This window comes from Heteronotia binoei, chromosome 15, assembly GCF_032191835.1.
Source record: "Heteronotia binoei isolate CCM8104 ecotype False Entrance Well chromosome 15, APGP_CSIRO_Hbin_v1, whole genome shotgun sequence".
Taxonomy (NCBI): domain Eukaryota; kingdom Metazoa; phylum Chordata; class Lepidosauria; order Squamata; family Gekkonidae; genus Heteronotia; species Heteronotia binoei.
Genome location: NC_083237.1, coordinates 63,855,155 through 63,872,236, shown reverse-complemented (window position 1 = coordinate 63,872,236; position 17,082 = coordinate 63,855,155). Strand labels below are relative to the sequence as shown.

At 50.7% G+C, this 17,082-nt stretch overlaps 1 protein-coding gene across 1 annotated transcript in view; it reads right to left on the bottom strand.

Annotated features, from left to right (window-relative positions):
• LOC132584205 (unconventional myosin-Id) overlaps positions 1–17,082 on the bottom strand; it is a 440,151-nt gene that overhangs the window by 343,210 nt on the left and 79,859 nt on the right. The window lies entirely within an intron of this gene.

Here is a 17,082-nt window from a genome sequence, read left to right as displayed (position 1 = left end):
AAAATGTGGATGTGTGCACAAGAGCGATGAGAGCACCTGTTTGTGCGATATTCCATGGCATTGCATATGCAAGTGCCCCTCCAGCTTGAGACATCACCCATTTCTCCTCAGATTACGCCCTCTGTTGCCAGCCAGAGGGTCAGCCTGGGACATTTGATCCAGAAGAGGCGGCTAGGTTGAAGGGGGAGGAGAGGAACGGAGAGGGTTTCCCAAGAGACTGCAGCCTCTGCTTTGCCTGGTTCCCACCTGTGATTCACTCGAGCTCTGGACGGAGATGAACGTTTCACCCAAGATAAGATTACACCTCCTTACAGGGATCATAATGTGGTCTATCGCAGTTTATTAGAAGTATCACCTTCCTTTCTACTACCTTTGTCCCCTTTCTTCATTACAAGAAATTACAGAGTAGTTAGCCTAATGTCTGCCCTGGGCAAATTAGTAGAAACTGTAATCAAAGACAAAATTATTAGGGCACATAGAGGGACAAGGCCTGCTGACAGAAAATCAGCTTGGCTTCTGCAGACGAAAGTCCTGCCTCATTAAACTTCTAGAGCAGCGGCGTCGAACTCATTTGTTATGGGGGCCAGATCTGACATAAATGAGACCTTGTCGGGCTGGGCCATGTCAGGCTGGCCCATGTGTATACCTACTTAAGATTAGGTGGTAGAGATATAAATTTTATAAAGAACACAAACATAATTAAACATTTTTTTAAAAATAAGTTAAAACATGCTTATAACGTCAGCACTCGTTGGTTTTAAAGGTGCTTTCTTTGCATCTTTCCCATGGGATTCAGGGAACTGGGCAAAGGGAGTTGTGGCTCTTTCCTTCCTTCCCCAGCGGACCAGGATGGGGAGGAGCCTCAGCCAATAGAAGGAAGAGAGGCTTGGCTCAGTAGCTCTGCTGTGCAATTAAGAGAGCCTGGCAAAGCATGCTCTCCTCCCCCCTTCCTCCCTAAGGGAGCAACCTCAGCCAATGGAGAAAACAGAGAACCCTGACATCACCGGAAGGTAACATGTCAGCTGAGCATCTACCTTAAAATGCATCCTGAATTATAATTGTCATCATAAAACCTTACTTCCATGATCCCATCATACTTTAGAAATTACTTTCTCCACAACCGCACGATGAAGTTTTCCATCTGTCCGCTTTTATATGCTTTGGTTATTTTCCCATTCTTTTTTTTTTTTGGTGGAGGAAAAAAGGAGAAGGTTTGTCAAATCTTAAGAGTTCAGCAAAATTCTCGCAGAGGGTCTGAACAGTGGAGCCCAGACGAAAGAACACAATAAAATTTAGAGGTTCTGCAGCTCTGCTCCTGTGAGCTCCTGCCCAAATGAGGCCAAGATGGTGCTCGTTTTTGTCTCTGCGCTTCACACCCAGCAGCCTTGGCATAGCTGGGCCAGTGATTCGCAGGTTCCTGACGCCGAGACACATTTCTGCTTGTTTGCTGAATTAAAATTGTAGGCACACCTTTCCTTTATACTCATAAAATTTAAGGAATGTGTAACAGGAAGAACTAGAGAAAGCTGCCTCCCTCCGTTTCTGCACAAGCCACTGCTCTCTGCACGTGCTTCTGCAGGGTCCCTGTATTGGGAGTTATCCAGTTCTCTGCTCCCAGTGGAAGGAGCAATGAAGCATGCAGAGACACAGCAGGCAGCTTCTGCTCTGGGCTCTCAGGAGCCTGCCGTTTATGCAACGGGCTTTGCTCCTCATGAGAGCTTGCTGGGCAAAAACTGGGCGCAACACACAAACCTCTTTGAAGTTGTCGAAGGCGGCCAGGATGATGTCGTGTCCTCCTCGGACTAAGCAAACGGCAGCCAGCAGTTCAAGGACGAGAGCTTTGGTCCTGCAGTGAGAAGAAGAGGAAGGGGTCTGTGTGGGACCATCTCTCCAGGAGGTGGCTGGAGATGGAAGAGCAGGGCGGACACAGAGAGAGGCAGGAAGCCGGGACCGTGGCAAGGTGCCAAGGACAGCACCTGGAGAGGACTGCCTTCTCCAGCACCATGGAGCTGTTATTTGTTTGAGCATTCTGGATGTCCTTGCAGGTGGACCTTTCAGTGGGGTTTCTAGCCCCATTGGTGGACCTCCTGATGGCACTTGGGTTTTTTGGCCACTGTGTGACACAGAGTGTTGGACGGGATGGGCTATTGGCCTGATCCGACATGGCTTCTCTTATGTTCTTATGTGACACAGAGTGTTGGACTGGATGGGCCACTGGCCTGATCCAACGTGGCTTCTCTTATGTGACACAGAGTGTTGGACTGGATGGGCCACTGGCCTGATCCAACAGGGCTCCTCTTATGTTCTTATGTGACACAGAGTGTTGGACTGGATGGGCCACTGGCCTGATCCAACGTGGCTTCTCTTATGTTCTTATGTGACACAGAGTGTTGGACTGGATGGGCCACTGGCCTGATCCAACATGGCTTCTCTTATGTTCTTATGTCTGGGACAGTGATGCTCTGTCTTCATGGTGCTTGGGGGGGGCAAGAGCAGGAGGCCTTCTGGAGTTTTGGCCCTGGGTTTTGACCACTGTGTGACACAGAGTGTTGGACTGGATGGGCCATTGACTTGATCCAACATGGCATCCCTGTTAGTTGCGTTCAGCCCCGGACAATCAGGGAATATTGAAGAGCGAACATGTTGGGGTGGTGGTGGGGATTGCCATCAAGTGGGCACATGGTAACACTAAGGTGTAGAATGAAGGCACGTCCATGCCTCAGGGCCAGAGGGGATGCGAGGACATCGAGTGTCACAATGCAGACGTGGGTGGCTGATGTCAGATTGCTGTGTTTGTGGAAGAAGCAAATTCAGGGGACGTCTGGAATTTAAGCACAGCTCAGAAAACACCAGGCTGGAATGTCCGAATTGGGTTTAATTTAATGCAGGCTAGCCACAGATCTTATTGCGGTGCCAGCTCTCCAGTTTCTTGGAACGTGAGAAGTAGTGAAAGGGGGACTCTGAAAATGCGCAGGGGGCAATTCTCCGAGCACCCCAGAGCTTCCCTTCCGCCACAAAATCTAGCATAAAGGGACCAAGCAGGTTTAGAAATTAAATATTCTAGAAATGGAGGAGGAGAACATTAGAAGAGGGGGGGTGAGGATCTTTACCTGGGGCTCTTATTGTTGAGGCTCAAGGTGATCTCGTTGACGCACGCCGGGTGATTCATCACAAGGCTGAACCCTGACTGTGGGGAGGGAGAGAGAAGGTGTCAGCAAGAGAAACGAGGGAAGGGCAAGGGTTGGAGTCGGGGGTGGTTGTGGGTACTTCTCTTGTTCCTCCAAGGGCCGGAAAGATAGACCTTTTCCCTCAAGACTTGCCTTTTTCACCACTGGGTCCAGCCAGCTGCATCCGCAGAACCCAAAGCCACGAGCAGCTGCTCCTGCCCGAAGCTGGAAAGAGACAGTGGGCTGGATCCAGTGGTGATTCTCAGCCAAAGGAAGAGAAGAAGAAGAAGACTGCAGATTTATACCCCGCCCTTCTCTCTGAATCAGAGACTCAGAGCGGCTTACAGTCTCCTAGATCTTCTCCCCCCACAACAGACACCCTGGGGCTGAGAGGGCTCTCACAGCAGCTGCCTTTCAAGGACAACTCCTGCCATAGCTATGGCTAACCCAAGGCCATTCCAGCAGGTGCAAGGGAATCAAACCTGGTTCTCCCAAATAAGAGTCTGCACACTTAACCACTACACCAAACTGACTCTCTGGAAGAAGAAGACTGCAGATTTATACCCCGCCCTTCTCTCTGAATCAGAGACTCAGAGCAGCTTACAGTCTCCTATATCTTCTCCCCCCACAACAGATACCCTGTGAAGTAGGTGGGGCTGAGAGGGCTCTCACAGCAGTTGCCCTTTCAAGGACAACTCTGCTAGAGCTATGGCTGACCTAAGGCTATTCCAGGAGCTGCAAGTGGAGGAGTGGGGAACCAAACCCGGTTCTCCCAGATAAGAATCCACACACGTAAGCACTACACCAAACTGGCTCAAAAGGATACTGGATTTGGATTTATATCCCGCCCTATATTCTGAATCTCAGAGTCTCAGAGCGGTCACAATCTCCTTTACCTTCCCCTCCCCCCACAACAGACACCCTTTGAGGTGGGTGGGGCTGAGAGGGCTCTCCCAGCAGCTGCCCGTTCAAGGACAACCTCTGCCAGAGCTATGGCTGACCCAAGGCCATTCCAGCAGGTGCAAGTGGAGGAGTGGGGAATCAAACCCTGTTCTCCAAGATAAGAGTCCAGCCCCCTTAACTACTACACCAGACTGGCTCTCTATTAGAGCTATGGTTGACCCAAGGCCATTCCAGCAGCTGCAAGTGGAGGAGTGGGGAATCAAACCCTGTTCTCCAAGATAAGAGTCCAGCCCCCTCAACTACTACACCAGACTGGCTCTCTATTAGAGCTATGGTTGACCCAAGGCCATTCCAGCAGCTGCAAGTGGAGGAGTGGGGAATCAAACCCTGTTCTCCAAGATAAGAGTCCAGCCCCCTCAACTACTACACCAGACTGGCTCTCTATTAGAGCTATGGTTGACCCAAGGCCATTCCAGCAGCTGCAAGTGGAGGAGTGGGGAATCAAACCCTGTTCTCCAAGATAAGAGTCCAGCCCCCTCAACTACTACACCAGACTGGCTCTCTATTAGAGCTATGGTTGACCCAAGGCCATTCCAGCAGCTGCAAGTGGAGGAGTGGGGAATCAAACCCTGTTCTCCCAGATAAGAGTCCACGCACTTAACCACTACACCAGACTGGCTCTCTATTAGAGCTATGGCTGACCCAAGGCCATTCCAGCAGCTGCAAGTGGAGGAGTGGGAAATCAAACCCGGCTCTCCCAGATAAGAGTCCATGCACTTAACCACTACACCAGACTGGCTCTCTATTAGAGCTATGGTTGACCCAAGGCCATTCCAGCAGCTGCAATCGGAGGAGTGGGGAATCAAACTCGGTTCTCCCAGATAAGAGAGCTCTGGCTGACCCAAGGCCATTCCAGCAGCTGCAAGTGGAGGAGTGGGGAATCAAACCCAGTTCTTCCAGATAAGAGTCCGCACACTTAACCACTGCACCAAACCAGTGGAATGCTCCTTAACCGCTTTCCTCCTTCTGTTGCAGACCACTGAGCTTCCCCCACAGTTTGCTCCTGATGGACTGGGAAGGGGAGCTCAGGAATATCACAAAGGGAGAACTGTGGGTCTGCGATTGAAGGGTGGAGTCAGCCAAAATTGCCTTCCCCCTTCTACTGCTGGGAGATTACTGCTCGGTCCTGCCCCATGGAGTTCTTGGAGAGCCAAGGAGAGTTTGGAAGAGGGAGCGCATGTGCACACTTATGCCATGTCTAAACACATAAAACCTTTTCCAAACCAGATGGGACATGAGAAGTGTGTGTACTATGTGCCCTGAATTCCTATCCCCCCCCCCAAAAAAAATTGAAAATTAATTGAATTCTACTGTCCTGCAAAGAAAGGTAAAATTTCCTTGAAATTACAAGTAAGAACTGACACTAACAGTTTAGTTAGTTGTCAAGAGCAATTCCTGCTCTGTTGGCTCAGGTGGCGACCCTTCTGCAGCCCAAAGTTAACAGTAAAGCCAAAACAGCTCTCAGCATTTAGATCCCAATGTTCCAATGCTTGGATTCTGATTTCTTTAAAAAAGAAATTCTGTTTTGAAGAAGAAGATATTGGATTTATATCCTGCCCTATACTCTGAATCTCCGAGTCTCAGAGCAGCTCACAATCTCCTTTACCTTCCTCCACCACAATAGACACCCTGTGAGGTGGATGGGGCTGAGAGAGCTCTCCCAGAAGCTGCCCTTTCAAGGACAACTCTGCCAGAGCTATGGCTGACCAAGGGAATTCCAGCAGCTGGAAGTGGAGGAGTGGGGAATCGAACCCAGTTCTCCCATATAAGAGTCCGCACACTTAACTGGCTCTCCGTCTGTTCTTGGCCTGAACGGAGAAAAGAAATAACTCCAGAGCTGGGAGCTGCTTTGGCTCAGGGTGTTTCCCGGCCTCCGGAAGAGACTCAGGTGCATAATTGAGAGGATACCCGCCTGGCCAATGAACCCCGTGAGCACCTGGGCATCCAAAGGGTGATTAACACATAGAATTCACTGCCACAGGAGGTGGTTTACAGGATAAGCATGGGGTTTACATTCTTAGGTCGCATTCCATGCTAGCTGGGAAACTCCATTCGTAGTATTGTGGTGCTGAGCTGTAGGGAAGATGGAGCAGGAAGCATGACCCACATGGTCCTCGTACCGCTCCCCCTTCCCCACACCTGCAGGCCAGCCCACCCTCCTTTCCATCACCTGGTAATTCATGATGGCACGGAGGCACATGATGCAGACATGAACGTCGTCCTTCTGGCTGACGATGCGCGAGTTCCGCAGAGCCTTTCTGCTGTGGGCCAGATTGAGTCTGAGCACAGACAGATTGAAGGGAAAAAGAGAGAGAAAAAGGCAGAATGAGGGACGGGCGTCATCACACAAATCGGGGCTTGGGGCTCTGGGATGGGGGGGGAGGTCAGGTTCCAGCCGGGCAGCAGGACTGCCAAGCACAAATCCCTTTTCCCCTCTAATTCCCCACCTCAGGTGCTACCAAGGAGATGCTGCCCCCAATGGAAAGCTCCGTCACCACCACTCCCCTTAGCAGAGCGTCTGGGAGGAGGGGGGCAGCAAACAGGCCAGGGCCAGCCCCTCCAGAAAGGGGTTGACGTATTATGGAAGGGGATAACGTTTAACAGATCTACGAATAACACGGCGGAACACAGAATGTGGTTGGTCGTGTGGGAAAACGGCTGCCGTGATTAAGAGCATCTGAGCTCTTCGGCCTAAAAATCAGAGCAAGGTTTCTAGACCTCATGACTTGGGAGAGGGGAGCTGAAACAGGTATCAGCCGCTTTTGCTAATGCTAGAGATGCTCAAAACATGGGAGGGGGGGGGAGTCTTCAGAGGCCAAGATCTGCCCTCCCTCGTAATCACGCTATTATCCCACAGCCCCCGAACAGCAATGCCCAGGTGCCCCATTTTACAGGACTACAAATCAACAGGAGCCAAGACCAATATGCCAGACAGCGCCCCCCCCCCCCCTGCAAATTACCGTGCAACCAAAATTAAAGCATGCAAATCACTGAAAGCACCCCTGCTTTTATGCAACTCGCTCCCAATTTCCCAGCTCGTTCCCAGTTTGGATTTTAGGATGGCAGAACGTGGGATTTTTTTAAAAATTAAAAACGCAGAGTTCCGGGTCTCGCTGCTTCCACAGCACAAACGCTAAGTGGGGGAGAGCATGCCCCTGCCGTGCCAAGCCCGAACTGCAGCACCTGGTTGCATTCGCGGGGGGGGGGGAGTGGGGGGGGGTCTGGATAAACGGGGGAGAGGCTCACCGGGGTGAGTAGGAGTTGACCGATGGCCTGGGCTTAGGGTCCAGCTCGCACCCGGGAGCACTGGAGGAAGGGACTTGTTGAAAGAAAGTTTGGATCTGCTGGTTCAAATGGCAACACCTGAAGGAGGTGGAGGATTGGAAAGCCTGCAGGACAGGAGGGAAAAATAGGACGCTTCAGGCAGACGCTTCCCCCTCCCGGCCTCTGCCACCCCCAAACCGTGGGGAGAAAAGGGATTCTCTGGAACTACAAGGAGAGAGGCTTTAAAAAAAAAAAAAAGCCCCAAACCATTCCAGGAAAACCACTGCAGTTCATCACTGCCCTTCTGCCTAACGGAGCATCTTATCCTTTGCTATGTCATTTCAAGAGCTTGTAGCTGAAGCTCTTCCCTCTTTGGACTTTCTGGCTTGGAACAGAGTCTGAGGATGGAGGCTCTCAGGTCAGGAGACAGGGACAAGCCCCCTTCCGTCGGCTGTCCTCGCCACACTCGGGAGGACCAGGCTGCCCTTTAACCTCAGGCGAGTGGTTATCAACAGCAGCATTTGGCAAAGTCAGCCACAGACCCCCAAGGGCCCCCCCCCTCCCAAACAGGGGTCTGTTTTTAACAAGAAATGTCTTCAGGCCAAGCGTAACAAAACGCCCTCTGCCAGGACACACCTGAGGAAAACTGCTTGAGGAGAAACAAAACTTGGAACAGGCACCTTCAGTCCACGCTAAGTACTGACCGATGCCTCGGTTTAAAATGTCAGAAATGTGGTTCGCTTTTTCAAGGTGCCGTGGCTCAGTGGAGCAGATGTCGACGGCTTTTATTACATCATCCCTCCCTGCGTCTCTTGATTTTCTGAGCCTAAACAGAAGCCGGCTGACTCCCACCCCACCGTCTCTTCCCCCCTGTATCGAAGGGGCCACAGGCTGGGTACCTACCGTGAAGCGTCGTCCCCAAGGAAGCGTGCAAAAAGAAGCATCATGTTAGAACAAGGGGAGGAGAGAAGGCAGAGTGAGAAAATGCAAGGCTGGGGAAAGAAAGCCAGAGCCTGTCAGTTGTCAGACGGGAAGCAGCCGATGCAAGCAGGCCTTAAAAGTCAACTTTTAGGGTAGGCGGCTATTAAGAGAAATCTTGGGAACGGGGCTGTGGACAATGGAGCCTAGCGGTTGAACATATGAACATATGAAGCTGCCTTCTACTGAATCAGACCCTCGGTCCATCAAAGTCAGTATTGTCTACTCAGACTGGCAGCGGCTCTCCGGGGTCTCAAGCTGAGGTTTTCCACACCTATTTGCCTGGACCCTTTTTTGGAGATGCCAGGGATTGAACCTGGGAACTTCTGCTTCCCAAGCAGATGCTCTACCCCTGAGCCACCATCCCTCCCCTGCTCTCCAGGGTCTCAAGCTGAGGTTTTTCACACCTATTTGCCTGGACCCTTTTTTGGAGATGCCAGGGATTGAACCTGGGACCTTCCGCTTCCCAAGCAGATGCTCTACCACTGAGCCACCATCCCTCCCCTGCTCTCCAGGGTCTCCAGCTGAGGTTTTTCACACCTATTTGCCTGGACCCTTTTTTGGAGATGCCAGGGATTGAACCTGGGAACTTCTGCTTCCCAAGCAGATGCTCTACCACTGAGCCACCATCCCTCCCCTGCTCTCCAGGGTCTCCAGCTGAGGTTTTTCACACCTACTTGCCTGGACCCTTTTTAGTTGGAGATGCCGGGGATTGAACCGGGGATTGAACCGGGGACCTTCTGCTTCCCAAGCAGATGCTCTACCACTGAGCCACCGTCCCTCCCTTCTTCGACTCTGTTGTGCGAATGGCTACTCCTCCGGTTTAAGGCTTTTTCACAAGCCACAATAATGGCTTACTGTACATACCAACAAGTGGGAGGATGCTGGAAAGACTTCTGAATTCAAACTGAACTCCTGCCCCATAAGTCTGTCTGCACCCCTGTGGGGAAGAAGTTGCCTCCATTCCCAAAAGGCAAACTGCTTTCCCACTTAACGTCTGAAAAACGAGTTCCTTTCTTTAGTGACCGACTGAAAATGCAGGAGTCACAGATCCATTGAAATATATTATATCGTTATGGGGAAAGTATCTACAACAAAAGCTTTCTGGTTGTTTTTTCCCTTATCGTTTTCTTGAGGTATGCACATTAATTCCAGATTTGAAAATAATAAAAATTCGATATTTTTTTTTAAAGTTACCAATTACCACAACGAAATGTGAGCATCTGCCTGAAATTTCTCAGGGGTGGAGCTTATGCAAGAGCTTTTTTGTAGCAGGAACTCCTTTGCATATAAGGCCACACACCCCTGATGTAGCCAATCCTGGAGCTTACAGTAGGCCCTGTACTGAGAGCCCTGGAAGCTCTTGGAGGACTGGCTACAGCAGGGGTGTGTGGCTTAATATGCAAAGGAGTTCCTGCTACAAAAAAGCCCTGCTCTTGCGTACATATGAACATATGAAGCTGCCTTCTACTGAATCAGACCCTTGGTCCATCAAAGTCAGTATTGTCTTCTCAGACTGGCAGCGGCTCTCCAGGGTCTCAAGCTGAGGTTTTTCACACCTATTTGCCTGGACCCTTTTTTGGAGATGTCAGGGATTGAACCTGGGACCTTCTGCTTCCCAAGCAGATGCTCTACCACTGAGCCACTATCCCGCCCCTGAGATTTTGAAGAGGGGAACTGAATGGCTGATCTGCTGTGTCAACCAAAATGGCTTCCAAATTGACGACGTTTTTAGCTAGGACTTTAAACTTGTAAGGTTCACATACTTTTCATTTTAAGATGTTTCATTTATTTACATTTAAAATAACCCCAGCCCAAACAGAGCTTCGCTGAGAGTATAAATCTCTAAAAGACCTACGTGGGGGAGCAAAAGGGATGGGAAAGACTAATTATTACGTCTCCACCAAATGTTCTCAAATACATAAAAACAAAACTCTGGATTGGAACCCAGTCTGGTGAGCAGGAACGGACTGTGCAATTTGCAACACCAGGTTGTTCCATTCGTGAAAAACGAAAACTGGGCCTTGAAGAAAACTGAATCTGGACACTTATGCCCAGCTGAAAGAGCCACAGGCTGTAGGGAGAGAAACCAGGTGGGAACAAGGGTTTCCAGGTCCAATGGACTAAGTTGGCAGATGTTGACGGTGAACTTGCAGAGAGCGGAGAGGGAAGATGCTGGAAATAAACATGATAGGCCTACGTCACCCAGAAGTGACACAGGCACATTGGGGATGATGTTCTAGTTTGTGGACAAATCCTCTGTGGTAGAATTAGCTTCTACCATAGAGTTCTGCCCAAAACGCAGTGTTGGCCCCAATGTCAGTGATGTAAGCAGGGGTGGAATTCTAGCAGAAGCTCCTTTGCATATTAGGCCACACACCCCCGAGGTAGCCAATCCTCCAGGAGCTTACAAAAAAGAGCCTTTTAAGCTCCAGGAGGATTGGCTACATCGAGGGGGGGTGGCCTAATACGCAAAGGAGCTCCTGCTAGAATTCCACCCCTGGATGTAAGCATGTTACGTTTATTCCGGGCTTCTTGCCTGTATGAGGGAGGTAATTCCCCCCCTGCTGGCCAGCTGGCTGGTGGCGGAGAGGAGCACCCAAAACAAGGACCCCCAGCCCCACTGGGCAGGGGTCTGCCATCCCTAGTGGGAACCCTGTACCTACCTGCTGTAACAGGTTTTGACTTTTGAGAGGCAGAACGGTGAGAGGAGGAATAGAAAGGAAGCTCAGAACTGGCTCCAAGATAGCCTAGGATTGGTAGCCCACCTATCATATTCCAGCTTCCCTTAAACAAAGTGCCTAGAGTACCACAGTACAGTACAGAACAAAGTGCCTAGAGTACCACAGTACAGAACAATTAATATTGACTGCACGCGGAATACTTTAGGCACTGGCACCTTGACTTACCCGCGGGCAAATGGTCTACAAGCGCGCTAAGTCAGAAATTGACATGCTGAACAGGAAATAAGTTTTACGTCTTACTTTCCGCACACTGGAGTTTTGAAATTTCGACACTGTGATATTTTGTATCTCGCTAAGCGTTATATATTACATGATAAGTGTTCTCGAATAAGTCACTTGCAATTATAAATTGATCTTTGATGCTTTTTCGTTCGTTTCCCACAGTTCTTGTTGGTGTTTATATTAATTCCCTTAAACAGAAGCAGCAGCGGGGAGGGAGGGGGCTTCCGAAAGCTCTAGGCTGCGTTAACTCGGTTACCTGACGGTCGGGTGCCTCGTTTTGGAACAGCCCTGCGTAGGGGAGGAGGAGTTGCTTCTGCTGAGGTCCTCCACAGATCTGTCCAGAGCTTTCCCCTTGTCGGAACCTGGGCTCCCATTGTCTGTGCTGTCCATATCATACCTGGAGCCACATACGTAAAAACAGCCGCGCGTCATCGGGAGGGATTCAGCAAAGGGCAGCAGGGGGGCTGAAAGCAGAGGGGAAACTAGGGGCACATCCAGAGGACCATCTAAAAGACTTTTAAAACTGCTGTATGTGTCCATGAGACCCACCAGGAAGGGAACCAGGGGGAAACCCTGTACCTACCTGCTATAATGTTTGGCTTTTAAGAGAAGAAGAAGACTGCAGATTTATACCCCGCCCTTCTCTCTGAATCAGAGACTCAGAGTGGTTTACAATCTCCTATATCTTCTTCCCCACAACAGACACCCTGTGAGGTGGGGGCAGATTTATACCCCGCCCTTCTCTCTGAATCAGAGACTCAGAGCGGCTCACAATCTCCTGTATCTTCTCCCCCCACAACAGACACCCTGTGTGCTAGGGGCAGATTTATACCCCGCCCTTCTCTCTGAATCAGAGACTCAGAGCAGCTTACAATCTCCTGTATCTTCTCCCTCCACAACAGACACCCTGTGTGCTAGGGGCAGATTTATACCCCGCCCTTCTCTCTGAATCAGAGACTCAGAGCGGCTCACAATCTCCTGTATCTTCTCCCCCCACAAGAGACACCCTGTGAGGTGGGGGCAGATTTATACCCCGCCCTTCTCTCTGAATCAGAGACTCAGAGCGGCTCACAATCTCCTATATCTTCTCCCCCCACAAGAGACACCCTGTGAAGTGGGGGAAGATTTATACCCCGCCCTTCTCTCTGAATCAGAGACTCAGAGCGGCTCACAATCTCCTGTATCTTCTCTCTCCACAACAGACACCCTGTGTGCTAGGGGCAGATTTATACCCCGCCCTTCTCTCTGAATCAGAGACTCAGAGTGGTTTACAATCTCCTATATCTTCTTCCCCCCACAACAGACACCCTGTGAGGTGGGGGCAGATTTATACCCCGTCCTTCTCTCTGAATCACAGACTCAGAGCGGCTCACAATCTCCTATATCTTCTCCCCTCACAACAGACACCCTGTGAGGTGGGGGCAGATTTATACCCCGCCCTTCTCTCTGAATCAGAGACTCAGAGCGGTTTACAATCTCCTATATCTTCTCCCCTCACAACAGACACCCTGTGAGGTGGGGGCAGATTTATACCCCGCCCTTCTCTCTGAATCAGAGACTCAGAGCGGCTCACAATCTCCTATATCTTCTCCCCTCACAACAGACACTCTGTGAGGTGGGGGCAGATTTATACCCCGCCCTTCTCCCTGAATCAGAGACTCAGAGCGGCTCACAATCTCCTATATCTTCTCCCCCCACAACAGACACCCTGTGAAGTGGGGGCAGATTTATACCCCGCCCTTCTCTCTGAATCAGAGACTCAGAGCGGCTCACAATCTCCTGTATCTTCTCCCTCCACAACAGACACCCTGTGTGCTAGGGGCAGATTTATACCCCGCCCTTCTCTCTGAATCAGAGACTCAGAGCGGCTCACAATCTCCTGTATCTTCTCCCTCCACAACAGACACCCTGTGTGCTAGGGGCAGATTTATACCCCGCCCTTCTCTCTGAATCAGAGACTCAGAGTGGTTTACAATCTCCTATATCTTCTTCCCCCCACAACAGACACCCTGTGAGGTGGGGGCAGATTTATACCCCGCCCTTCTCTCTGAATCAGAGACTCAGAGCGGCTCACAATCTCCTGTATCTTCTCCCTCCACAACAGACACCCTGTGTGCTAGGGGCAGATTTATACCCCGCCCTTCTCTCTGAATCAGAGACTCAGAGCGGCTTACAATCTCCTATATCTTCTCCCCCCACAACAGACACTCTGTGAAGTAGGTGGGTGTGGCTGAGAGAGCTCTCACAGCAACTGCCCTTTCAAGGACAACTCCTGCGAGAGCTACGGCTGAGCCAAGGCCATTCCAGCAGCTGCAAGTGGAGAAGTGGGGAATCAAACCCGGTTCTCCCAGGTAAGAGTTCGCACACTTAACTACTGCACCGAACTGGCTCGCCGGTAGAACAGTGAGAGGAGGAGTGGAAAGGAAAGTTCAGAACTGCCTCCAAGACAATCTAGGATTAGGCTGACTCAGCCCGAGAACTTGACAAACTGGGCTGAGTTGCCCCCAGAACTCAAAAGACTTGGACTGCTTTCGCACTGGGCTTGTTCCGGGTGGAGAGCCCTTTTGCTCCCGGCACTTCTCTCTGTTTCTGCAGACGCTGCCTCAGAGCTGTGAGTTGGCGTGCCACTTTTCTGCAGCAAGCGAGATGCTCTTACAAGCGTTTTCTGCTTGCCATGGGAAAGAAACGGGCCAACTCATAGCTCCGGGGCACCTTGTGTGAAAACAGAGAGAAGCACCGGAGGCAAAAGGGCTCTCTACCCAGAAGAAGCCCTAGTGCGAAATCGGTCTTGTTCTCAAGTGTGTTGATGTGAAGCAGCACAACAGAGTTTGAGTCCAGTGGCACCTTGAAAACCAACCAAGTTTTATTTTGGGTATAAGCTTTCAGGTGCACGCTAAAGTTTATACCCAGAATAAAACCTCGCTGGTCTTAAAGGCGTCACTGGACTCAAATTTGCTCTCCGACAAGCAAAGTCAGTAGCTGCTCTCCATGGTGCTGAGCTACTGGTAGTTCCATTATGAAACAGCATAGGATTTCCATTCAAACAGCATTCCAGTCCTTTAGGAGTTCTTACAAAGTGAGTTCCTGGCTCTCACGGTTATGGAGAAAAGCGAAAAGATATGCAGACAGCCTGTTCTTGAGATTCCTGGCTAGTTCTTCCCCACCCAGCCCACGAGCAGCCGAAGCAAAAAAGATCGTTTTAGTACAGAATATTTACGGCAGCCTTTTTAGTGCGAAGCTCTGCGTCGGGGATGCTCTCTCTCCACTGCGTCACTCTCTAAGCGGCCACGAAGAAGTGAATGGGCTAGACAGAGAAATAGCCCCTCCTGCCTCTGTGTCAGGGCCCCAAGTCCTGCCATATTCCTTTGTCTCTTAAGAGTGTCCTCACAGAAACACAAAAGGATCTCAAGGGACATCTAGTGCAACCCCTGCACAATGCAGGAAATCCACAACCACCTCCTCCTCGCTCCCCCAGTGACACCTCCTCCATACCTAGAGGAAGGCAAAAAACCTCCAGGATCCCTGGGCCAATCAGGCCTGGAAGCAAATCCTGTCCCCAAAGTGGTCATCAGCCTTACCTGGGCATGTAAGAAAGGGTCACGAGAGCGAAGCATGGACTCACCCCTTCCTGCCCTCCCGCTCATGATCTGCCCAAGTTCACTGAATCAGCATTGCAGTCAGGTGGCCATCTAGCCTCCGCTTAAAAGACTCCAAAGAAGGAATTGTTCACTACCCAAGACTAGCTTCTCCAGAGAGTTACCAATATACAGTTCACATGGTCAAGGCTGTAAAGGGGACACGTTAAGCCAGGGGAGTCAAACATGCGGCCCAAGGGCCAAATCTGGCCCCCCCTGGAGGGTCCTATCAGGCCCCTGAGTACCTGGCTATTGCCTGCTTCCTTCTCCCTTCGGCATCTCAAGGTTTGCTTCCTTCCGCTTTGCAAGGCTTGCTCAATTGCACAGGAGGTACAGAGCAAAACCTCGGTTTTCATCATTGGTTGTGGCTCCTTCCCCTCCTGGTCCCCTGGGGAAGGAAGGAAAGAGCCAGAGCTTCCTTTACCCCAGTTCCTTGGGTCCCAGGGGAGAAATACAAAGAAAGCAACTTTAAGACCAACGTGCTAATGTTTTAAGCATGTTTCATGTTAAGGTGTGTGGTTTTTTAAAAAAATAAATAAAAATCTTTAGTTGTGTTTGCCTGTGTCCTTTAAAAAGTTTATATCTCTGCCACCTAATTTTAAATATGTACACATACGGCCTGGCCTGACGACACAGCCTGACACAGCTTGGCCTGACAAGATCTCATTTAAGCCAGATCCGGCCCTCATAAGAAATTCGTTCAACACCCCTGCGTTAAGTCTTGCGTACAATACGGCTGCAGCCAGCAAGGGTGCAGGCCCGTTAACTCGGCAGGAAAGTTCCCAGAGGGCCACTGTTCTGGAGAGCCCCCAGTAGCCTGCACCAAGCAGAGTCAAGCACTCCTGAAGCGCTGGCAGCACCACAACAGCATGGAAGGTGTGTGTGTGTGTGTGTGTTTGTGTAGGTCTGCCTTATCAGCGTGGCTGCACCTGCGGTTATTGTCACCGCTGGGTCTGAGCGTTGTCTTTAACATGGAGGCCGCTTGGCTCTGCTTGTTCTGGGGCCGTTTCAAAGCTACAAATTGCCTTTGCCAGCCAGGAGGTGAGGACTCCCAGCTAGGACTGCACGGTATCTAATTAAAAGCCACTGCATAACCTCACCGATGCTGAACAGCAGACACGGCTGAGTGAGCTGGGCTAGAGAGGAAACAGTGACTGGATTCCTCCTTTTTGGGTTTTTGCCCCAGACGCTGTTGCTCAAAGAAGAAATCCATATGCCTTGAAAGCTCGTTTCCGAGCCAATCTGGCCCTCGAAAGCGGTCGTCTCTGCGTTGCTCGCAGCCTACTGGCAAATCGGAGGATTATTCCAGCGTCTTAACAATTATTTTGCTCTGGGAAGAACTCCAAAGCTGCTCTGACCCAAATCAGGTGCCGTGGGGCTTGCTTCTCAGCAAGAGGAAAAGAAAGGAGGAGGAGGAGGGGGTTAAAGGAGTGTGTTTCAGGCTCATGTATGCGACCTCTGCTGAGTGGGGGCCCACAACCACCGACAAGCATGGGAGCTGCGCCCGGCACAGTTGTGATCCCCTCCTGGGCCCTCCACCGCCCGACGGACCCTTTGAGACTGAGCCGTTGCAGCTACTTACGTGACAGAGCACTGGGCAAACGCCAGGTAGTCCACCAAAACATCCAGTCCCTTGTTCTCTTCATTGAGGAATTCCTGGACCCAGCTTGGGGGTGGAAGGAAGAAAGAGCAGGTCACACCTTTTCCCTCAGAATTATTTATTTGTTAAGATTTTTTTTTTAACCACCCTTCCCCGCTAGCACAAGGCTCAAGGCGATTCACAGCAATTTGGCTCAACACAACGTAAAGCGAATTAAAGCCGTAAATACACAGCATTTAAAACATTCCGAATGTGTAGACGTTGTACAAACAAGATGGCGGCGCTAGCATTCAGTCATGGGGGAGGTGCAACAACCCGTCACTGTCCTCAGCCAAAGGCTTGGCAGGACAACTCTGAACATATGAAGCTGCCTTCTACTGAATCAGACCCTGGGTCCATCCAAGTCAGTCTTGTCTACTCAGACTGGCAGCGACTCTCCAGGGTCTCCAGCTGAGGTTTTTCACACCTATTTGCCTGGACCCTTTTTATAGTTGGAGATGCCAGGGATT